This window comes from Oncorhynchus keta, chromosome 12 (assembly GCF_023373465.1).
Source record: "Oncorhynchus keta strain PuntledgeMale-10-30-2019 chromosome 12, Oket_V2, whole genome shotgun sequence".
In the NCBI taxonomy this organism is placed as follows: domain Eukaryota; kingdom Metazoa; phylum Chordata; class Actinopteri; order Salmoniformes; family Salmonidae; genus Oncorhynchus; species Oncorhynchus keta.
Genome location: NC_068432.1, coordinates 13,029,594 through 13,054,281, shown reverse-complemented (window position 1 = coordinate 13,054,281; position 24,688 = coordinate 13,029,594). Strand labels below are relative to the sequence as shown.

Sequence of the window (24,688 nt, the reverse complement as noted above, 5' to 3'; positions counted from 1 at the left end):
TTTCCCTCAGGGCTTGTGACATTGACAGAAGGGTTTTCCACTCCCTACGCCCTCTTTTCCTCAGTAGCAACCTCACATCGTTGGTTTCAGCCATGATGATGAGTTAGTTTGAGACTGTTGCTTCTCCCATCTGTTTCCTTACCCGTGTCAGAACTGATAGCTTAACAATACTGAATGTTATCCCCTTTTTTCAATTGTTCAAGTGCTCTTGTACTTTTGGATTTTGTTTTGTGTGCCTTGTTGCTGCAAATTATGCTTGTCAAGTTGGATTAAAATAAGGATCTATTGCAGACAATTAGGATTGAACAAAGCATATTGAGTTAGATGTACTGATATCATCATGAATTTAGTAATATCGAAGGGCACTATTTGGTGTAGCCCAAAGGCAAAATTGAGTCGTTTCATTTTACCGTCCAAAGGGAATGCATACAGCTGACTATACACTTGTATCCCCGTGGACCTGTTTGTATATGAAACGATCTCCATTCAAGCTGCAAGGTTGTCTATTTCCTCCATAACTCGATTTAATGGTGAGAAGGCAGAAAAAAACAGGGAAAATATCCGGGACTAGCATTGCTAGGCATTAGCTACTTTAGCATGGTGGTGGAAAATGATGTTTCATAAAGAAAGTACACTTATTTTCCCCCATTTCTTTTCGGCTTCTCGGCATTAAACTGAGTTAAGGAGGAAATCAATACCTTTGCAGCCTGAATGGAAAATGTTTTATGTACAAACCGGTCCACGGGGGATACGTGTGTATAGCCGGCTGCATGCATTCCCTTTGGACGGTAACATGAAACCACTCAATATCGCCATCTGCCATCCTTTGGCCTCCGTTTGGTGCAAAGCAGAGATGTAGGCATATGAATTGGGGGGAAATCTATACAGTTACATATTGCAATATTTTGCATAATGTAATATTGTTGACTCTAAATAATATGTTGCTGTACCTGCGCCAAAACGTTTCATCCTATATCTTGTTCTCCATCTTCTTTTTAAATAGGTAGCCAACATGTTTTCAGCACTTTTATTTCCATGACTGATCAAAAATCAGTTACACATACTCTCTGTCATCTCTCTGCAGCAGACATACTGTGAGCAATATGTTTGGAACATCAAATCACAATTAAATACAACAGATTGTTTCCCATTTTAAATGACATCTATCCAGCCAAACTGTCCAGCTGAACTGTCTCTGCTTCCCAAGTGGCACCCTATTCCTTATATATTGCTGTACATTTGGTCAAAGTAGTGCACTATAAAAGGGAAAAGGGTGCCATTTGGGACTCACCCAGACTTTCCTAGGGTGACCTACCGTTTATGTTTGATTGAAAGGCCCAGTGCAGGGTTGCAATACCCAAATAGCATTTTAAAATCCATATTGGATTTTAGCACTTTATGTACCTAGTCTTTCATGTTGCTTGATGTTCATAGCAAAAAGCGGCCATGTTTCAAGAACAGACACAGCCAGGATTCCTGGAAGTAAAGGTGTGTTTATGCAGCAACAACAGAGAAACTGCTTGGAGTGATATCTTTTGTGTTTCTGCCTGTCTATCTGTCGTATAAGGTGAACGAACTACCCACAAAGTCAACTTCATCACAGTATATTGTATAAACTACTCAGGCTTTTGGAAAATGTATTTGAAATAAATTCAGTTACGGTACATTTACACACAAATAATAGTATACTTGTTTGATTATGTCCAATTTGTGTGTGCATGCATGCATGTTTGTGTGTCTGGCTGCATGCATGTGTATAAATGTGTAATTAAGGCACTGTAACAAACAGACCAGGGCGATGCCAGCCCAGTACAGCAAGAGTGTCAGAGAGCAAACTAATGAATTTACTCAATAAGCTCTACCCCCTGATGGTCTCCTAGAATGTGTCACAAATGGCACCCTATTCCCTACGTAGTACCCTATAGACCCTGATCTGGGGCGGCAGCGTAGCCTAGTGGTTAGAGCATTGGACTAGTAACCGGAAGGTTGTGAGTTCAAACCCCTGAGCTGACAAGGTACAAATCTGTCGTTCTGCCCCTGAACAGGCAGTTAACCCACTGTTCCCAGGCCGTCATTGAAAATAAGAATGTGTTCTTAACTGACTTGCCTGGTTAAATAAAGGTAAAATTAAATAGACCCTGATCAAAGTTTGGTTACTCACCCCCTCTCTCCTGTGTATGTGTCTGTGAGTCTGTATATTTAATGTCATTGTATTCCTGTGTATGTGTTATCTGTATGGTTAGTATTTCTGTTTAAGCCTTGTGTGTGTGGTGTTCTGGGAGCCTCTTTAAAAGCTCTGATCTGATCAGCCTGTGTTCCAGTCTGTTTCCCACAGAGCCTCCCCCTTGTGCACCAGCGCTCTGGCTCCAGCTCTCGCTCTCTGTGCCCATAGATTATGCGTGTGTGTGTGTGTGTGTGTGTGATGTGCACGTGTGTAACCTGCGTCCCGGTCCGTTTCAGGTAAATAGAGTATTTATTAGTTTACACCCCCCCCCTCCCCCCCCAAACACAAAATAAATAAATATTTTGATAATATTTTTTGGTGTGGCAGCAACGATTTAGCAGTAGCGGCCCGGCACTGCTAAATTAGTATAGGGGGAACAGAGTGTGGTTGTTGCAAGACCAATTTAAAGGGAAGGAAGTTCAACTTTGGAGCATACTACTATTTCTCTCTTTGTTTGACTGGTTGTTCTCTGAGTGCCATGCCCTTTTATTTCTCTGAAACATTATCTGCCCTTGGAACCACTTAAACTGATAAAGATAGCACTTTAAAACCCCAACACTCAACTTAATTTGTGTCAATGTTTGCAGGGCATTTGTCAAACAGACCCTGACATAATAAGCACTGTTCTGCTCCTTTTATTGGTCCGATAGTGTTTGCTCAATGTTAGGAGGAGACGAGCGTTGGCTGCCTGCTAATGATTGGGACTAGGGAGAACTACAAACACACTTCTGAAGTGTTGCCCAGAACAGGTTAAGTGATAGGCAGACGCCAATGAGCACAAGACAATTCCCTGAAGGATACTGTCACACCCTGATCGGTTTCACCTGTCCTTGTGATTGTCTCTACCCACTCCAGGTGTCGCTTGTTTTCTCTAGTGTATTTATCCCTGTGTTTCCTGACTCTCTGTGCCAGTTCGTCTTGTATGTCCAAGTCAACCAGCATGTTTTTCCCGTGCTGCTGTCTTTTTCATTCCCTTTTTGCTAATCCTCCCGGTTTTAACCTCGAGCCTGCCTACCACTCTGTACCTCTTGGACTCTGAACTGGTTTTGATCTTTTGCCTGTCCATGACCATTCTCTTGCCTACCCCTTTTTGGATCAATAAAAATCTAGGACTCCAACCTTTCTGCCTCCTATGTCTGCATCTGGGTCACACCTTGTGCCCTGATAGATACAACTTAATAAAGACCCACAAGTGTCCTTCTGAAGTATGAGATTGTTCAGTTCAGGCTTTCACTTAAATGTACTTCTGACACTCATTTCTAATGCATGAACGTTCACAAAGCACCAACAATGTATCCTCCCCTAAGTGCCCTCCATTATGTGTCCTCAGCAGGGTCACCACGTCCAATTTGTTGTTTTCCCATGACAGGTAAGGTGAGGTAAGCAGGCTGAGGTAACAGATGGCTGTTCTTGCCTGTGTTTTGTCTCTGGTCCTTTGAACAATCTAGGCCAGGCTCTATCTGTATTACTTTAAAATCCATACTCTCCTTGTCTCCCCTTCATCTGTACTGATTGAAAAAGACTTGACAGGTGAAAGCAATATAGCAGATGTTTCCCATTAGAGTGGTTGGTCAGTCCTTCCAGATTAGTCAAATGAAGGAGAGGAGCTGAGGAAAGGAAAGGAAAGAACAGACTTCTTAGACATCTGAAAAAAAGCCTAGAATCTGTCACTCAAGAAGAGCATGTCTCTGAGAACTGTCTGGCTCACAACATAGACTTTTGGCTCACACTCCCTCTATGTCTCTGTCATTGGAATGTGTCTGTCGCTGTGGCCCCTTGTGGTTTTCATCACTGCACAAGCACAGAGAGATTCCAAGGCTTTTTAGGAGTGTTTATAAACCAACTCTCTTAAGTTTCATGGTAGCGACTTATCCCGGGCTTACCAATAAAAGCCAGGATGTCGTAGATCTTGGTAGCGGTGCATGGACGAGATTGGATCATGTTAATTATTAGATGTTTTTACACTTTTTAATTCACATCAAAGCTCTTTACCAATTAAACTACACTGAACAAAAATATAAACATTATACAGTGCATTTGGAAAGTATTCAGACCCCTTGACTTTTTAAAAAACATTTTATTACATTACAGCCATATAAAATGAAAAAAATCTATTAAAACAAATCAGCAATCTACACACTACCCCATAATGACAAAGCAAAAACAGTTTTTTTGAAATGTTTGCAAATGTATAAAAAAAAATGAAAACATATACCTAATTTACATAATTATTCAGGCCCTTTGCTATGAGACTCGAAATTGAGTTCAGTTGCATCCTGTTTCCATTGATCATTCTTGAGATGTTTCTACAACTTGATTGGAGTCCACCTGTGGTAAATTCAATTTATTGGGCATGATTTGGAAAGGCACACACCTGTCTATATAAGGTCCCACAGTTGCATGTCAGAGCAAAAACCAAGCCATTTGGTCGAAGGAATTGTCCGTAGAGCTCCGAGACAGGATTTTGTAGAGGCACAGATCTGGGGAAGGGTACCAAAATATTTCTCTAGCATTGAAAGTCTCCAGGAACACAGTTGCCTCCATAATTCTTAAATGGAAGAAGTTTGGAACCATTAAGAGTCTTCCTAGCAATCGGGGGAGAAGGGCCAATGTCAGGGAGGTGACCAAGAACCCCATGGTCACTCTGACAGAGCTCCACAGTTCCTCTGTGGTAGAACCTTCCAGAAGAACAACCATCTCTGCAGCACTCCACCAATCAGGCCTTTGTGGTAGAGTGGCCAAAGGGAAGCCACTCCTCAGTAAAAGGCACATGACAGCCCACTTGGAGTTTGCCAAAAGGCATCTAAAATACTCTCAGATCATGAGAAACAATATTCTCTCGTCTGATGAAGCCAAGATTGAACTCTTTGACCTGAATGCCAAGCGTCACGTCTGGAGGAAACCTGGCACCATCCCTATGGTGAAGCATGGTGGTGACGTTTTTCAGTGGCAGGGACTGGGAGACGAGTCAGGATCGAGGGAAAGATGAACGGAGCAAAGTATAGAGAGATCCTTGCTGAAAACCTTTTCCAGAGGGCTCAGGACCTCAGACTGGCACTCAGGTTCACCTTCCTACAGGGCAATGACCCTAAGCACACAGCCAAGACAACGCAGGAGTGGCTTCGGGACAAGTCTCTGAATGTCCTTGAGTGGCCCAGCCAAAGCCTGGACTTGAACCCCATCGAACATCTCTGGAGAGACCTGAAAATAGCTGTGCAGCGACGTTCCCCGTTCCAACCTGAAAGAGCTTGAGAGAATCTGCAGTGAAGAATGGGAGAAACTCCCCAAATACAGGTGTGCTGAGCTCGCAGCGTCACATCCAAGAAGATTCAAGGCTGTAATCACTACCAAAGGTGCTTCAACCAAGTACTGAGTAAAACGTCTGAATAATTATGTAAATGTCATATTTCAGTTTCTAAAATCCAGTTTTTGCTTTGTCATTATGGGGTATTGTGTGTAGATTGATTGAGGGGAACAAAATGTGGAAAAGGTCAACGGGTCTGAATACTTTCTGAATGCAATGTATGCAGCAATTTCAAAGATGTTACTGAAATAATTTATTTTATTCAATCTATGGATTTCACAACTGAGAATTTAGATATACATCTGTTGATCACAGATACCTTAAAAAAAAAAGCAGGGTTGTGGATCAGAAAACAAGTCTGTATCTGGTGTGACCACCATTTGCCTGCCTCATGCAGTGTGACACATCTCCTTTGTATAGAGTTGATCAGGCTGTTGATTGTTGCCTGTGGTATTACTCCTCTTTAATGGCTGTGCGAAGTTGCTGGATATTGGCGGGACCTGGAACACGCTGTTGTACACGTCAATCCAGAGCATCCCAAACAATGGGTGACATGTTTGGGCCTCAGGATCTTGTGACGATATCTCTGTGCATATAAATTGTCATTGATAAAATGGTATTGTGTTCATTGTCCGTAGCTTATGCCTGCCCATAACATAACCATGGGGTACTCTGTTGACAAAGTTGACACCAGCAAACCACTCACCCACATGACGCCATACACACTGTCTGCCATCTGCCCGGTACATTTGAAACCTGGATACATCCGTGAAGGTCACACTTCGCCAGCGTGCCAGTGGCCTTCGAATTTAAACATTTGCTGACTGAAGTCAGTTACGACGCCAAACTTTAGTCAGGTTAAGACCATGTTGAGGACGACGAGCATGCAGGTGAGCTTTACCAAGATGGTTTCTGACAGTTTGTGCAGAAAGTCTTTGGTTGTGGAAACCCACAGTTACGTCAGCTGTCCGGGTGGCTGGTCTCAGACGATCCCACTTGTGAAAAAGATGAATATGGAGGTTCTAGGCTTGCGTGGTTACGGGTGGTCTGCGGTTGTGAGGCCTGTTGGTCGTACTGCCAAATTCTCTAAAACAACGTTGGAAGCGTCTTATGGTAGCATTAAATTCTATGGCAACAGCTCTGGTGGACATTCCTGCAGTACGCATGCTAATTGCACACTCCCTCAACTTGAGACATCTGTGGAATTGTGTTGTGTGACACAACTGCACATTTTAGAGTGGCCTTTTATTATCCCAGCACAAGCTGCACCTGTGTAATGATCATGCTGTTAATCCGCTTCTTGATATGCCACACCTGTCAGGTGGATGGGTTATTTTGGCGAAGGAGAAATGCTCATTAACAGAGATGTAAACAAATTTTTGCACAAACTTTGCTTTTTTGTTTCTGGGATATTTTATTTCAGCTCATGAAACATGGGACCAACACTTTACATGTTACGTTCATATTTTTGTTCAGTGTAACTACAACATCATTTTTGCAAAGCCCCTGCTTTGCGTCCCCACGGTAACCAAGATTTCTGTAATGTACCACAAACTCCACAGATGTGCTCACAGTCTGTCGTGTGGATGCATACTTGTTTTTGGGTTGGGTGTTTAGGCACGGCTGCACGGCTGGTGGAGGCTGTCTGTACGCTGTACGTGTGTGCGTGCGTGTGTGCATGCGTGTGTGATAGTGAGCTGGAGGGAGAGATTGAGTTCCGCTCTATCCATTACTTACATCCCTCCATCCCTCTGCTTTGGAGTCATAAAGTATGTGTGTAAACCCTGCAGTGGCATGGCAGGATTGCAGGCAGTCTAACAGTGCTTCCAGAGTGCTGTTGAGGGAGCGGTAAGCTGTTATTGATGACTGGGCTCATGTGTTTGTCATTTCAACGAGTGGAGTGCTGGGAGACATTGGCGCCTGAAGGGGAGGAGGGTAGAACAGGGCGAGCGGGGAGGACCACACCTTGTTCTCTCTCTGACTGGCATTAACTATCATTAAGGCCCAGAGTTTTTCCTATAAGGTTTAGGTCAGAGTTACTCCTGGGCCAGAGTTACACATCAATCAAGCAGTTAATTTCTTCTATTTGGCCATTAGAAATGGACTGGGCTGACTCGTCAGATAACCAATTAATAAATAGGCCATAGGAGTGAATAATTACAATTTAGCAGATTAACACTGGAGTGATAAATGATCAGATGAACATGTGCAGGTAGAGATACTGGTGTGCAAAAGAGCAGAAAAGTAAATAAAATAAAAACAGTATTGGGTGAGGTAGGTAAATTGGGTGGGCAATATACCGATGGACTATGTATAGCTGCAGCGATCGGTGAGCTGCTCAGATAGCAGATGTTTAAAGTTGGTGAGGGAGATAAGTCGCAGGCAGCAGTGAACTGGAAGGAAAGGCGGCCAAATTAGGTTTTGGCTTTAGGGATTATCAGTGAGATACACCTGCTGGAGCGCGTGCTACGGGTGGGTGTTGCCATCGTGACCAGTGAACTGAGATAAGGCGGAGCTTTACCTAGCATAGACTTTTAGATGACCTGGAGCCAGTGGGTCTGGCGACGAATATGTAGCAAGGGCCAGCCGACTAGAGCACACAAGTCGCAGTGGTGGGTGGTATAAGGTGCTTTAGTAACAAAACGGATGGCACTGTGATAAACTGCAACCAGTTTGCTGAGTAGGGTATTGGAAGCTATTTTGCAGATGACATCGCCGAAGTCGAGGATCAGTAGGATAGTCAGTTTTACGAGGGTAAGTTTTGCGGCGTGAGTGAAGGAGGCTTTGTTGCGAAATAGAAAGCCGACTAGATTTGATTTTGGATTGGAGATGTTTGATATGAGTCTGGAAGGAGAGTTTGCAGTCTAGCCAGACACCTAGGTAATTATATATGTCCACATATTCTAGGTCGGAACCATCCAGGGTGGTGATGCTCGTCGGGCGTGCGGGTGCAGGCAGCGAACGGTTGAAAAGCATGCATTTGGTTTTACTAGCGTTTAAGAGCAGTTGGAGGCCACGGAAGGAGTGTTGTATGGCATTGACACTCGTTTGGAGCACAGTTTCCAAGGAAGGGCCAGAAGTATACAGAATGGTGTCGTCTGCGTAGAGGTGGATCAGGGAATCTCCCCCAGCAAGAGCAACATCATTGATATATACAGAGAAAAGAGTCGAGAATTGAACCCTGTGGTACCCCCATAGAGACTGCCAGAGGACCGGACAATTAGTAAAGATTGAAAAAGTAAGGGGCCAAGACAACTGCCTGGGGGAATTCCTGATTCTAACTGGATTATGTTGGAGAGGATTCCATTAAAGAACACCCTCTGTCCTCTGTTAAACAGGTATCTCTTTATCCACAATATAGCAGGTGATGTAAAGCCATACCACATTTTCCAGCAGTAGACTATGATCGATAATGTGAAAAGCCAGGCTGAAGTCGAACAAAACAGCTCCCACAATCTTTTTATCATCAATTTCTCTCAGCCAATCATCAGTTATTTGTGTAAGTGCCGTGCTTGTTGATTTTTCTTCCCTATAAGTCTTGTCAATTTATTTACAGTAAAGTAGCATTGTATATGGTCAAACACAATTTTCAACCAAAAGTGTATTAAGGGTTAGTAACAGCTATTTGAGCCAGTAAAGGGGGTTTTACTATTCTCGGGTAGCGGAATGACTTTTGCTTCCCTCCAGGCCTGCCGGCACACACTTTATAGTAGGCTTAGATTGAAGATATGGCAAATAGGAGTTTTTAATTGTTTTATTTCACCTTTATTTAACCAGGTAGGCTAGTTGAGAACAAGTTCTCATTTACAACTGCGACCTGGCCAAGATAAAGCAAAGCAGTGCGACACAAACAACACCACAAGGAATCTGTACAGCCATATATCCAATATAGTTTATAAAATGAATTGAGGCATTGAACAAATTTCAAATAAGACCGCTAGATGCTAACAAACTCTAACAAATTCTAACAAACTAATACAACGTTGCTATAGCCTACACAATTCCACAGATTATTTTACCAGACTCACAACATGTTCCTTTCTTTCTGTGCCACCAAACGTTTGCAAATGTTTGCATACTACTACTATTAAAGTGAACAGGTTTAAACTACTAATGGAACATTATGGAACAGTGTTAACTCATTTTGGTAGCCATCTAGATGTCACCGTGAAACGGTCAACTCAATGGGAAGAGCATGAAAGGCAACAGCACCAGAACACATTTCCTCCTTAGCTGTTACAACCCTGTGTGATTCGGTTCACTCCGCTGTCAAGTGCGCAACATACGTCATTATTTTGCAGGCCAGGAGTGTCTGTATAGCCTCTCCCCGCTAACTATTTGTTTAACTTGAACAACATTGTTCCGTAATGTTACACCTTCTACTTTACTAGTAGTATGCAAATGTTTGGTGGCACAGAAAGACCCTCAGACTCCCTTGATTGATACAGTATGTTTCCCTACTGAAGACTCCACAACCAGCCGGCCTCAACAAACCCCACAAGCAGTCAACCAGTCTCTACAGGCAGTCAGACAGTTTCTCAGTCTTTCAGTCAACCAGTTGGTCAGGCAGGCAGACAGGATAAGCTGGTGCTAGTCTATATCCAGAGCAGGCTCATTATCCATCATGGTTGGCCTTGGACAGGCTTGCTTGGTTCACACCATTGATTGACATCTGACAGGCAGCCTGGCTAGCCTAGTGCTAACAGGGATGACGCAGGATGAAGCATTATGGGGCATTGTGATACATGGCTATCCTAGACTTAACAGAGATGACACTGCATGGTGGGGCATTGCGATAGCTGGCTAGCCTAGCCCTAACAGGGATGATGGAGGATGGAACATGATGGGGCATTGTGATAGCTGGCTAGCCTCGCCCTAACAGGGATGACACAGGATGAAGCATTATGGGGCATTGTGATACATGGCTATCCTAGACTTAACAGAGATGACACTGCATGGTGGGGCATTGCGATAGCTGGCTAGCCTAGCCCTAACAGGGATGATGGAGGATGGAACATGATGGGGCATTGTGATAGCTGGCTAGCCTCGCCCTAACAGGGATGACACAGGATGAAGCATTATGGGGCATTGTGATACATGGCTATCCTAGACTTAACAGAGATGACACTGCATGGTGGGGCATTGCGATAGCTGGCTAGCCTAGCCCTAACAGGGATGATGGAGGATGGAACATGATGGGGCATTGTGATAGCTGGCTAGCCTCGCCCTAACAGGGATGACACAGGATGGAGCATTATGGGGCATTGTGATACATGGCTATCCTAGACTTAACAGAGATGACACTGCATGGTGGGGCATTGCGATAGCTGGCTAGCCTAGCCCTAACAGGGATGATGGAGGATGGAACATGATGGGCCATTGTATTACCTGGCTAGCCTAGCCCTAACAGGGATGACACAGGATGGAGCATGGTGGGGCATTGACTTGGCTAGCCAAGCCCTAGTCTCGTGTAGCCATATCTCAAAATCACATTGTTGTCACGCTGGTCCTTTTGGAGCTCTGGAGAATTTTGTATTAGCCGAAATGGCTAGAATAGTCTGCTGGCTTCTAGCGACTACATTTTTATTGGATGTTACATTTCAAGAACCCTCCTCCACATGCACGTAGAAGGGGTGCTGCGTCACATGTTATGTTCGTCACTATTTTCTGACCAATCGAGTCAAAGGCATTACAACTTCTCTGCTTGAAAACTACCCGTAGGCTATGGTAAAAGTTGAGTTTATCAAGTGTAGCCGACAGCCAGCAAATGATTGAAATTAAGTCACCACAAACACTGCATATATCAACTTATTAACATGAATATATTATATTAATCCGCCCAAGCAAGGCATTTGATTTGTTTGATGTGTTGCAAGGCGTCACACCAGGCTACTTCCTGCTATTGACTTCACCAGGCTTTCAAATAGGGAAGCCTGGTTCTCGATGAGGCTAGCCTAGCCCTCATAGGGATGAGAGAGGATGGCACTCAGCAATAGCAGGGCATTCTGCCACTGGGAAGGATTTAGACAGTACAAAGGATCGGTCCCTGGAAGACTAACAAAGATAGTGATTCTGCTTTGTGGATGACTAAGTCTTCACATTTTCAGTTTAGAGGATTCTTGCCACATGTTTAACTAACAGATACTTGCTGTTTAGGTCTATTCCTGTCGTGTAGATAAGAGATTGGATGTGTGCAGTCAGTGTAGCGCCTCTGTTTTTTTTCCTGGCTTGGCTGGTACCTTATATAAAACCCACTGGGTCTCCCACTGCACCATAGCTGGGTTTCCTAGATATAGTTCCCCCCTTACTGTCCTTATGTAGCATCCATCATGAGAATGCAGTTTTATAAGTGTACACTCAGGCATGGAACTTCCACACCCACCTGTCGAGAGAGAAGCCTGATGACATACTCAGATTCCCACTGCCCCGAGGGTACAGTGGTACGATTACGTCCTACTAATCTCTTTCTGAACTCTCCACCGCTGGGCTAACTACCTAGCCCATATTAAAAATAGACACACAACCAACCAGTGGCATGCTGAGGTCATGGATGGGCTTAATTCAATGCAGGGCGGCAGGTAACCTAGCGGTTTAGAGCAATGGGCAAGTAACAGAAAGGTTGCTGGTTCGAATCCCCAAGGCGACTAGGTGAGGAATCTGTCTGTGACCTTGAGCAAGGAAAGCACTTAAACCTAATTACTCCTGTTAGTCGCTCTGGATAAGAGTGTATGCTAAATTATTCAAATGTAAAATGGGCTCCAGTTTTTCACACCTGCCAGTGTGAGGGATACAGGGCTGCACTCGAGGGAGGACTTTCGGATGTTGGTTACACTAGGGAATTATCCTGAACTTCCTTGCCTCTGTCTCGAGGGCCCAAAGTGGGGTGCCTTGTTTCTCTGAGACCCCTAGGCCTGGAACTTTGGCTTTGCCTGAGAGACCAGCCATGCAGAGGCTCCAGTCTCAGCCCATCTGAGAGTGTGAGTAGTAGGAGAGAACAGCAACTCTTCTCCTTTTCCCCCTCCTTCAAACCTCTGTATCCTCCTCTGTAATCCTGATTTAGCAGCCCTGGTCCTGGGTCGGGTTAGGGGGGTGAGTGTTAGCCCTGGATTTGGCTGGGATTGTCTGGCTCTATTTCTGTCCATTGAGATTGACAGTCTGCTGATGTCTCGATGTGTGTACTCATACACTGTGTGTGCAAGCTGTTTGGCAACGCCTGGGTTTTCTAAGTGGGAACGGCTGCATTTTGTACTGTGGTCACCTTCAAGTGTACAGGGAGGGATCTCTGACAGATTTATTGCTAAGGCTCGCTGTAGTGGTGTGGCGAACTGTAACGAGCTAATCCAGCTTCAAAGCTAATGATTTAATTAAAGAGTGCCTGATATGTAGGCTCTGATGGTTGTTGGCACAGGGGAAAGAGGCTGATTGGAACTATTGCCTAGTCAACCACACTCAGTCAATGGGTCAATAGCTGGAAAGTATAGTAGGCTATACTTAGAAGGTAAGTACAGAACCCTATTAATAACCTGTTTATAAGCCTTTTATAAACCTTGCTATTAATACTGTAGCTAATATATGGTCATCTTGTTCCCATTGGCACCTAAGCTGCCAGAGGTATGTCCTGGTCATTAGATGCAGTAATCCACCCTCCCCGGAGTGTCTCATTGTCTGTCACTGATCATCATAGTGCTATCACAGACAGTCATCAGCAGAAAGACAACGAGCTAGTCTCTCTTTCTCTAGGTATGCTTCACAGGGCACAGATAAGTCCCATGCTGAACTGTATTGTATGGAGGTGTCACGCCCTGGTCGAAGTATTTTGTGTTTTTTCTTCATGTATTTGGTCAGGCCAGGGTGTGACATGGGTTTTTGTATGTGGTGTGTAGTTTAGTGGGATTGTAGCTTAGTGGGGTGTTCTAGGAGAGTCTATGGCTGTCTGAAGTGGTTCTCAATCAGAGGCAGGTGTTTATCGTTGTCTCTGATTGGGAACCATATTTAGGCAGCCATATTCTTTGGTTGTATTGTGGGTGATTCTGTCACGGTTTTCATGTGGTGAAGGAGAGTCGAACCAAACTGCAGCTTGTCGATTGCGATCCATGTTTATTTAAACAACGTAAACACGAATAAACAAACACTCCAAAACAATAAACGAAACGAAAACCGCCTATACTTGTGTCAACTAAAACAGCACAAGGACATCAAGACACTCAATACAATCACCCACAATACAACCAAAGAATATGGCTGCCTAAATATGGTTCCCAATCAGAGACAACGATAAACACCTGCCTCTGATTGAGAACCACTTCAGACAGCCATAGACTCTCCTAGAACACCCCACTAAGCTACAATCCCACTAAGCTACACACCACATACAAAAACCCATGTCACACCCTGGCCTGACCAAATACATGAAGAAAAACACAAAATACTTCGACCAGGGCGTGACAGGAGGAGATTCAGTTCAGTCACTCAAAGGGGATGAGGTTCTTAAAAAGACTGCAGGTTTTTACTTCAGACAGTGGCATGGCACCACAGGCAGCTAACTGTTCAGCTCCTGTAGATACAGTGGGGTCTGAAATGATTGACACCCTTGATAAAGATGAGCAAAAATTGGGAAATTATATTATTTTATACGAATGCTCAAGAGAACACGATTTTGTTTAACGCCCTGAGGTTGGAAAACACATTGGGAGTGAGCTTAGCGATTTTGACGCAAAACCCAAGACTAGTGTGCGTGGCCAAAGAGCTCTATTTTCTTGTCATCTGACCATAGTACCGGCTCCAATCCACGTACCAATGCCGTTTAACAAACTCCAGGAATTTATATTAGTTGTGGGTTTTGCGTCAAAAGAAAGATGCATGACCAGAAAATGACCGGTGTATGGTGTTGGATCTTTGATGTTGTGGAGCAATTTGCTTCCACTGGTCCTGGGGCCCTTAAGGTCAACGGCATCATGAACAAAAACCTGGTTGCCTCTGCCAGGAGGCTGAAACCTGGCCGCTAGTGGATTTTCCACTAAGGTTCCATTTGGCTCCGTTGGTAGAGCATGGCGCTTGCAACGCCAGGGTTGTACAGTATGAAAAAGTATCCGATTGGCGACAGATTTCCATGCAAATATTCTAAAATCCACATAAAAACACATATGCGTATTTTCCCACCTGAGATGTGTTTCCATCAAATGTACTTGTTGCGGATAAAAGGCTGTGCGTGATGACGTAGTGCACATAAAAATCCCATGTAATCAAACCAAAAATGCAAGTTAAATGGGTTTCCATCACATTTTCAACTCTATTTATGGTTTTGTCACAAAACAATGTGCGTTATATGGCGAGTGTGCCCACTCTGCTATTGACACGTGCACTCTAGGCAACCGCTCGCAGACACAATGTGAGTATAGCCTACATGATGAGATTATTATGGACGAAATAGCAAGATTTCCCGAAGAGTCGTAGTGGGAGGACCACACAACATGTCATCGCGTGACTCCAAGTTTACTTCAATATGATAGTTATTATATCAATATTTACACATAAAAGCGTTTCCAACGTCATTTCTCGCACCGCACCGTCAGATCCCACCTTGTTCAGCGTATTTTGTTTTGTCGACATTTGGAAAGTTTACTGACAAGTTCCAGCAGGACTGTTATTACATTGTTTTCTGAAATGTACTTTACTGAAAAGGTTGGATGGAAACCTGGTTAGTGATCTGTAAAGGTTCTGTATGGAAGAATGGTCTAAGATTACTCCCAATATTTTCCTCACAAAAGGGCTTTATTACAGACTGAAATACTCCTCAGCATTCGGATTCTACTGTTGGTGTTGTTTGGCATGACAAGTAATGGAAAAAAACAGGTACAATAGAAGTTATGACAGGGTTGAAACCAAGGTTAACAGGGACCCTTATTATATTCGAATTCATGGTGCTTAAAAACATAATTGCAGCCTCTTGCGATATGGATATTGCACATGTCAGTATTGCAATTTTGATTAAAATTGTATAAATTGCGCAGCCCTACCAGTTATGGAGGAGAACAAACTCTTTGTGCCAGTCTTTTGTAGCTCTTATTTTAATCTTTCTCGCTCTCGCTCGCTCTCTCTCGCGTGCATGAAGCATTCCACAGGGCTGGTCTTCTCCTACATGTGTCAGCAAGCACTAGGCCAGGCTGTCATTCTGGACAGCTCCCCCCCGCCGCTTCCATATACCTTTTCACCTTTCCTTCCCCATCCCCCTTCTCACAGCATCTAATGTGGAAGTGTTGGCTTTCACCCTCCACCTCTTCCTCAGCATCCATCTCTTGATCCCTCTCTCCCCTAGTCCCCCAGCACCTAATGTGTCACGTACTCCCCCTGACTGGGATGAGATGTGACAGATGAGGCAGCCATGCGGACCTGGTCCAAACTGCTGGGCCCGGGGGATTGTAACGAGGACAGGTAGCAAAGCAGCCTATCTCTCTGGTTCTAGACAGATGACAGAAAGCCTCCTCTACCCTGTTTCACTGTCTCCAGCCCCTCCTTTCTCAACTCTCAGCACTGGGATCATAGTAAGAGAGCTGAGTATCTGATTCTATTGGAGGGGGAGTGTTTTTTTTGCGTATCTACCCAAACCCTTATTATTCCAAATAGTGACCATAGCAGTTGGCTATATAGTATCAATAAGTCTGGAACCAGGCTAGGGTTACCTTTTACATCAGGGTGATTCTGAGCCATGTTTCTCAATCTGTTAATGAACATTGAAGATACTATTGTCTTCCTGACTTCCTGCCATTTAGAACTATGGAGTGGGTGGTGACCCACTTAGTGTCCTCTCTCTCACTCACTCCTGACATTTGTCCTTCAGTAGTTTAAACAGCTTTGGAGAAGAGAAATCCTTTGTGTTTGTTTGTTCGGGTTAAGAACTGAAGTAAGCCTTGGCAGGCTTCCCATGTAGTGCTCTTTGCTTTGTTGGGCACTTGGGTTAAATAGAGGCATCAGCAGTGCTCTCTTTCTCTCTGTTGTGGCCAAAATATTTCTCTTGGCTCTGGTCATTGGCATTTCTCTGGGCTTGACTGTGTGCTAGTTGGGCACAATGTTTGCCCCGACTGTGGAATGCGTATTGGTCTGAGTGTTAGATAAAGACACACTGTCACTGTATAAAGGGAATGGTTAAAATTGTTGTCTGCCTGGAAGAGTCATGCAGGATCAAAACACAAAGAACCTGGTTGCATTAGGACTGTGAAAGCAGCTCCCCTTGTTTAGTGGAAGGTCAATCTCACGGTCCCTTGTGTGGTGGGCCAACATAGTGTGTGTGTTTTTTTTGTTGTGGGCTTTTGTGTAGCGACAGGTAACAATGCTTTGAGGGTGACTGTTGTCGATGTGTTCAGAGGGTCTCTGGTTCAAGACCAGGTTGGGACAAGGAGAAGGACAAAAACAATACTGTTACACATGCGTGTGTGATTATCTTTCTGAAGCTTTCTCCCCTTATGTTATCTCTCTTTACTCACACCACAGGTAAATGTCCACCACTAAAGTGTCCACCTTAGGACAGGTGCAGGAGGGGACATCCTCTTATCATGTGCAGCTGTCAGGTTGCAGAGGCCACATTATTGTTACCAAAAGCTTTTCAACTACAGATGACTGCATGCAGAACATTATGCAGTATGAAGGCAACTGAATGTAGGCCTGCATGTGATCAGAGGTGATTGTCGGGCCTGTCGGACTGGATGATGGCTTTTGTTGTTTGATCGCTATTGTTCTATAAACTGTACTGATAGACCTCCTTAAGTAGTACTTAAAATAAATGTACTAATTTGACTAATTTTACTAATGGATTGATGGTAGCGCTCACCTTGTCTTCTCCGGACAAGTTTTTTTCCAGATGCCACAACAATCGGTAAGGGTATTCATCAGAGAAAATGACTTTACCCCAGTCCTCAGCAGGCCAATCCCTGTACCTTTTGCAGAATATTTCCGGGAGAGAAGTGGCTTCTTTCCTGCCCTTGACCAGAACATGGTCCAAAAGTCTTCGCCTCACTGTCCGTGCAGATGCACTCACACCTGCACACAATCCACACACACAATCCTGTACGTGACCTTAAAGGCTTGGACAGAAATTATCATATTGTCAGCATGTAGTCTCATCTCCATTCACCAACACAAAACTCTCTCAACAGAGTGGAGGGCATGTTTAACACTTTTTTTTGGTTACTACATGATTCCATATGTGTTATTTCATAGTTTTGATGTCTTCACTATTATTCTACAATGTAGAAAACCGCTAAAATAAAGAAAAACCCTTGAATGAGTAGGTGTCCAAACATTTGACTGGTACTATAGCTCCTGGAGTTGTAACGATAGTAGCGATTCTAGTGTTGTGCCTCTCCCCGTAATCATGGTAGCTGTAGCATTAGTAGCAAGTATTCACATTTATTTAGCTCACTCTCAATGTCCCTGTACTGTGGCACCTCTCTCCCAAGTTTAAACAAATGTTGTTTTTCAAAAACACATGTATTTCAACTATCCGGGTATCCAGGGGGGAAAAAATCATGATATTATTGGAATAGTGAAATTATTTAAAATTATTTAAAATGCCAATGCCTAGTTTGACTGAGTTAAATTGGTCCCAGTGGAATACTCCATAGGCACAGTAGGCCTGTGCTTTCTGTCAGTGTGCTCTCTCTTCTGCCTCAGGAGCTTCTAGCCTGTAAATCAATACCCATCACATCCACAGCATACAGTACTCTGAGGTCCTCATTCACCAACACACTGCTATCTGTGATCAACATTTTTATAGATTTTCTACACACAAACACACATACATTATACCAGGGGGATAGGGAGAGAAAGCGAGAGACAATGACCTCCACTGCCCTCCAATCTGTAGAGAGAGTTTTGTGTTGGTGGATGGAGATGAGACTACATGCTGACAACATGATCATTTCTGTCTAAGCCTTCAAGGTCACGTACAAGCTTGTGTTCCAGCTATCTAGAGAAAGGAGGCTTTTTTGAATACACAAAGAAATAGAAACACACGTACAGACTATGTATATAGTCACAGTGTTATATCAATGACTCAGCTGTCAACTGGGAATGAAACCCATTGAGAAAACAGCTCGGCGTGGAGCGAGAACCTCACTTCCACTTCGTGCTATGATTTTTTTTCTTTTTTTTCATCAGTAGTATTATTGAGATTTATTCATGGTGTTGTCCGCTCAGCGCTGTCTCGCTCTGAAAACCTATAAATGATCTCCATTTTGTTCTTGGCAGTCTTTGCTTGCTGCCTGGGACACAACAAACCAATTTAGAAGACAAATTGAGACGGAGCAGGAGGGAGATATGGGTCGTTAATAGAGGAACGTGTCAATCAGAAGAACCTGTATGCACTCTCTTCGTCTCCTCCTAATTAGTTTTGGTGAATGAATATACTTTCAATATGAATTGGGAGAAAGATGTGGAAAGATTGAAATAACATTTGGCTCTCATAAAAGGATCTCATTAAGTGTTTCCACCGTGTATTATGTATTTATTTATCCATTTCCTTTGCTCTGCCTCTACAATATGCTATGAAAAAAATAAGCTTGTATTATTATTATTATTATTATTATAATTATTATTATTGGATTGGTATGGATGGAAGTAGAGGAGTCCAAATGGCGTTAAAATGGTTCCCAAATGCGCTTCAAATGAGAAGGTTGTGGCTCCTGTTGTATGCTTAAACATCATGGAGAACACAGACACACACACACACAAGATGTCAGGCTTTTTCAATTTGTTCTGGCTTTTTCATAGCTTTATTCAGTTGAAGACAGCAGAGGATACATGAACTGCTCAATTAACCGTATTCAACCATATTGAATTACACCATACTGTATGTTTGGTGGCAGTGTGAAGGGAAAAACTTTTCTCCGAGCTCCCATTCCCCTCCCTCAGTCGTTTCTGTGCTAGCTTCAGTTGCCTCTTGCCACACAGCAAATTTGTGATCGGAAGTTTAACACCCACTTTCTTCTAAATTATCCAGTTGAAATCAGAAGTTTACATACACTAAGGTTGGAGTCATTAAAACTTGTTTTTCAACCACTCCACAAATGTATTGTTAATTAACAAACTATCGTTTTGGCAAGTCTGTTAGGACATCTACTTTGTGCATGGCACAAGCAATTTTCCAACAATTGTTTACAGACTGATTATTTCACTTATAATTCACTGTATCACAGTTCCAGTGGGTCAGAAGTTTAAATACACTAAGTTGACTGTGCCTGTAATCAGCTTGGAAAATTCCCAAAAAGTATGTTATGGCTTTAGAAGTTTCTGATAGGCTAATTGACATCATTTGAGCCAATTGGAGGTGTACCTGTGGATGTATTTCAAGGCCTACCTTCAAACTCAGTACCTCTTTGCTTGAGCTCATGGGAAAATCAAAAGAAATCAGCCAAGACCTCTGGATAAAAACCTCCACAATTCTGGTTCATCCTAGGGAGCCATTTCTAAACGCTTGAAGGTACCACGTTCACCTGTACAAACCATATTACGCAAGTATAAACACAATGAGACCACGCAGCCATCATATCGCTCAGGAAGGAGACGTGTTCTGCCTCCTAGAGATTAATGTACTTTGGTGCGAGAAGTGCAAATCAATCCCAGAAAAACAACAAAGGACCTTATGAAGATGCTGGAGGAAAACGGTACAAAAGTATCTATTTCCACAGTTAAACTAGTCATATATATCGACATGACCTGAAAGGGCGCTCAGCAAGGAAGAAGCCACTGCTCCAAAACCTCCATAAAAAAGACAGACTATTGTTTGCAACTGCACATGGGGACAAAGATCATACTTTTTGGAGAAATGTCCTCTGGTCTGATGAATCAAAAATAGAACTGTTTGGCCATAATGACCATGGTTATATTTGGAGGAAAACGGGGAGGCTTGCAAGCCGAAGAACACCATCCCACCCGTGAAGCACAGGGGTGGCAGCATCATGTTGTGGGGGTGCTTTGCTACAGGAGGGACTGGTGCACAAAATAGATGGTATCATGAGGGAGGAACATTATGTGGATATATTGAAGCAACATCTCCAGAAGTTAAAGCTTGGTCGCAAATGGGTCTTCCAAATGGACAATGACCCCAAGCATACTTCCAAAGTTGTGGCAAAATGGCTTAAGGACAACAAAGTCAAGGTATTGGAGTGGCCATCACAATGCCCTGACCTCAATCCAATAGAAAATGTGTGGGCAGAACTGAAAATGCGTGTGCGAGCAAGGAGGCCTACAAACCTGACTCAGTTACACCAGCTCTGTCAGGAGGAATGGGCTAAAATTCACCCAACTTATTGTGGAAAGCTTGTGGGAGGCTACCTGAAGAGTTTTACTTAAGTTAAACAATTTAAAGGCAATACAGGGCTGGATGAACCAGCTTCAGTGGGGGATGGACACTTTGGCACTGGGGGCTCCCATTCGGAGTCAGTGTCACTGTGTGAATGAAAATGTTAAGTTAGAATAGTTTCACATATGAGCCCTGTATCAACATGTATAATAAACATATATACTGTATATAGAATACAGGGAACATATGGTTGAATATCTTATTATAGACCAGCTAGATCTACTGTTTCATGTATATTATGACATTTCAGCTAGATCTACTGTCTCTATTATATTATGACAGACCAGCTAGCTCTACTGTCTTTATTATAATACAACAGACCAGCTGTATCTACTGTCTCCATTTCATTTTGGCCATTGTTGTGGGCCTGCCCTCCCCTCAACAGCCTCAAATAGGCTATTTCATGTGGGGGCGGGGTGGGTTGGCAGACACACACGCATCTCACATTTCCATACATTACATTTTTATATATTGCTACTAAAAAAAAAAAAAATCACAAATAATATTATTAATTTCAAACAACGGCATTAGCATGAGAAGAACTTACCAGTCCAAAACGATGTCCTCTATGTTCAAAAAATATTCCTCCATTTGGGAATCACTAAATGAATCGCCCTCCAACAATCTCTGTCTCACATTTCCGATCAATTTCTTCTAGAATTGTGTGTACATCTGTATATCTAGACTTAGATTTAGGTTTCTCTGACTTAGTCGCCATACTGATTGATATATAAATAGCTGAAGATGCGCTTTACCAAAACAACACTGTGCGTAACATGCATGGCTCCTTCCGGTATGAATCTTCAATGGCGAATGACCCTCTTTACGCCGGAGTTTACTACATGGGTTGGTCTTCCAACACATAAACATTACATACTATATTGCCGTTTGCCTCAGCTCATTGGCTATCTACCCAGCTAGATTTCAAGACGATCAGTGGTCATTGGGTTAAAATACAGTCAATCAACGAAACAGCGGTCATATCATTGGTGCACAATGATGTCATTACTTATGTTGTCTTCAAATCGGTTTCTTTCAGTCAATACGTCCCGCGAAATGGCCCATCATGTTTGGTTGTGTTACAAACAAACCAGTTGATTGCAATGAAACCAAACATGACTGGAAAAGTCACGTTTAGTGTGTGTATTTACATCGAATGTGTCATCAAATAGAATGAGACGGAATTCACGACACAAGCAGTTGACAAAATGTTTCGTGTTAGGCTATAAAAATGGATTTGATCAAACAAAAGACCATTCATTGTGTAACAATGAGCATTGGGATTGCAAATAGAGGAAAATCGTCAAAGGTAAACAATTAATTTTATTGCAGTTTGATTTTGTTACGCCTGTGCGTAATCCTCAGATAATCGCATCGTATTCTTTCGCAGTAAATCCTTTTTTAAATCTGACAACGCAGTTGGATTAGCAAGATTCTAGTCTTTCGAAACATGTGAGACACATGTATTTTCATGAATGTTTAATATGACTTTATGTAGCGATCACCGTATGTTGTTGAATTTCATCCCGCTAACGGGTTTGGTGCGCAGAGAGGTTAAAATTCACTAATCTAAAAAGCAACCTGCAACAAAGCATACTGGGAATGATATAATAATGAGCCCCCTCCCATATTTCTTTCTCTCTGAGATAGTGACAACACAGCCAATTAACAACACCACGCGGTGGTGATTCCATTGTGATTTAAAATAACACTTAATTTATTCACTGCAGGTGGTGTCAATTTCAATCCCGCTGGTGTTAACCCTACTTGAATCAACACTCAGATACAACACTTTTTACCTCAACACCAAGATTTTAGCACCCGCAAATTTGCTGTGCAGGTTGTCATTGCAAATAATAATAATTAAAAGTCATCACAGTCCTCTTGTTTATTAAAAGTCATCACAGTCCTCTTGTTTAGCACTCTTTCTCTACCTGCCATCATATGAATACCATTCCCTGATAGGCTCAGTCCCTATGAATGGTTCCTGAAGACTAGAGTGCTGCTGTAGCATCAGTTAATCACTGGTTGGCTAATAGAGAATGGTTAATACCAGGAAGTGGCTTTTCAATGGGGTCAAGAGTCAATGGTATTTGTCTCTAACTCTCTCCCTCCCTCCCCTGCGTCCGCCACTCCTCTCCGCCTCAACCACCATCACAATCAATTAAAAGGCTTTCCCAAATGTTTGGTAGAATAACAGTTATCAGACCGGGGAACATTGTAAGATGTAATATTTTGGCTGAATTCATGTGTTGTCAATATCCTCCACATTAATGGTTGTCATGGGCAACAAGCAGCCAGCCCTCCAGGACTGAGATTGCCCGTCCACTGTGAGGGAACTGTCATGGTGGGGTCGACAAGTACGCCCACACACATACACACAAATGCTCTCACGCAGGCACACATACACATGCTGGCACCCACATGAACAAATACTATCGTATACTATTTTTTAAATACTATAGTATACACTAGTAAAAAAAAGAAGGTATACACTATAGTAATTACTGTAGTGCTTTTGTGGACTGTAGTGCACTATAGTATTCCAACAGTATACTACAAAATTCTACAGTAAGGACTACACATGATCAAAGTATACTACATTGAGTAGAACAGTATACCACTGTTTACTTCAGAATTCTAAGTACTGTAGTATTCTATATTGAGCTGAAGTGTTTTTTCATGTGGGCACACACACGCACACACACACACATACACACACACTTCTGCTCACTTCTAGACTCAACATAAGCCAGTCTTACACTGGTATAATGTATGCCAATTTAACATAATGTTTGCACAGTGGTCCCCATGCGTGCACCCTCACACGCGCACACACACACACACACTTAAATGGACACTTAGTCTGCTGAAGCACAGAGTTCTCCATTTCAATAAGCCCTGACTGTTATCTCTCAAGGGATGGAAACAAATTGCCTTCCCCTTGGTGAACGCCATATTTATTCAGAAGAGAACCCCCCCTGATACGTGTGTGTCCTGCCGTGCTTGTTGTGAGTGAGAGAGAGGCAGTGATACTTGATCAAATCAAACATGTATGTTTCTGTGAAAAGACTCTTTGACATGGAGCCAAGACTGCCCTGGTGAAAAATAAAATGTCATGAAATCATTTGACCCAAGTTAAAACTGGAGCACTCAGTTATTTTAGAATATAAGGCACTCCGAGTCCAACTAAACGGATAGGTTTTCGTGTCCTGAGAAATCTCAGGAATAGCAGATTACGACGATGTCCCATTTCACTTCTCTAAATGTAACCTCTAAAAGAATATTGATATTCAGACAACTGAAACTCCTCACAAAGGTTATTGTAAATAGATTCACCATTTTATATCCAATCAAGCCCCTTTCTCTGGATTGTTGACCCTAAAGAGGTGGACAAATTGAGCTCTTGGAGGTAAAAGCATTAATCACCTTCCCAGAGCAGCTTTTCACTAAGGAGGTGTGGGTGCATGCATTACTCACTGTGTGTGTATGCGTGTGTGCGTGTGTGCGTGTGCGTGTGTGTGTGTGTGTGTGTGTGTGTGTGTGTGTGTGTGTGTGTGTGTGTGTGTGTGTGTGTGTGTGTGTGTTACTCCCTGACTAAGATAGATGTGGAAGGACTCTTTGAGATGGAAGGATTGTAATGTGAGAGATTTCTTGTCAATTCTTCTTCCCTCCCTGGCCTTTGGATGGATAACTGGATGGAGTAGATCTGGTCCACTTTGCATATCTGTGCTCTCTCATCTGCAGAGACAACAACACATCAACCAACTGGCTGCACAGCCTTGCTTTGATACCAGCTCACTAT

General features: G+C 43.0%; 1 protein-coding gene across 3 annotated transcripts in view; it reads left to right on the top strand.

Moving 5' to 3' along the window:
* The window catches only part of LOC118391015 (calcium/calmodulin-dependent protein kinase kinase 1), a 163,872-nt gene that overhangs the window by 41,389 nt on the left and 97,795 nt on the right, over positions 1–24,688 (top strand). The window lies entirely within an intron of this gene.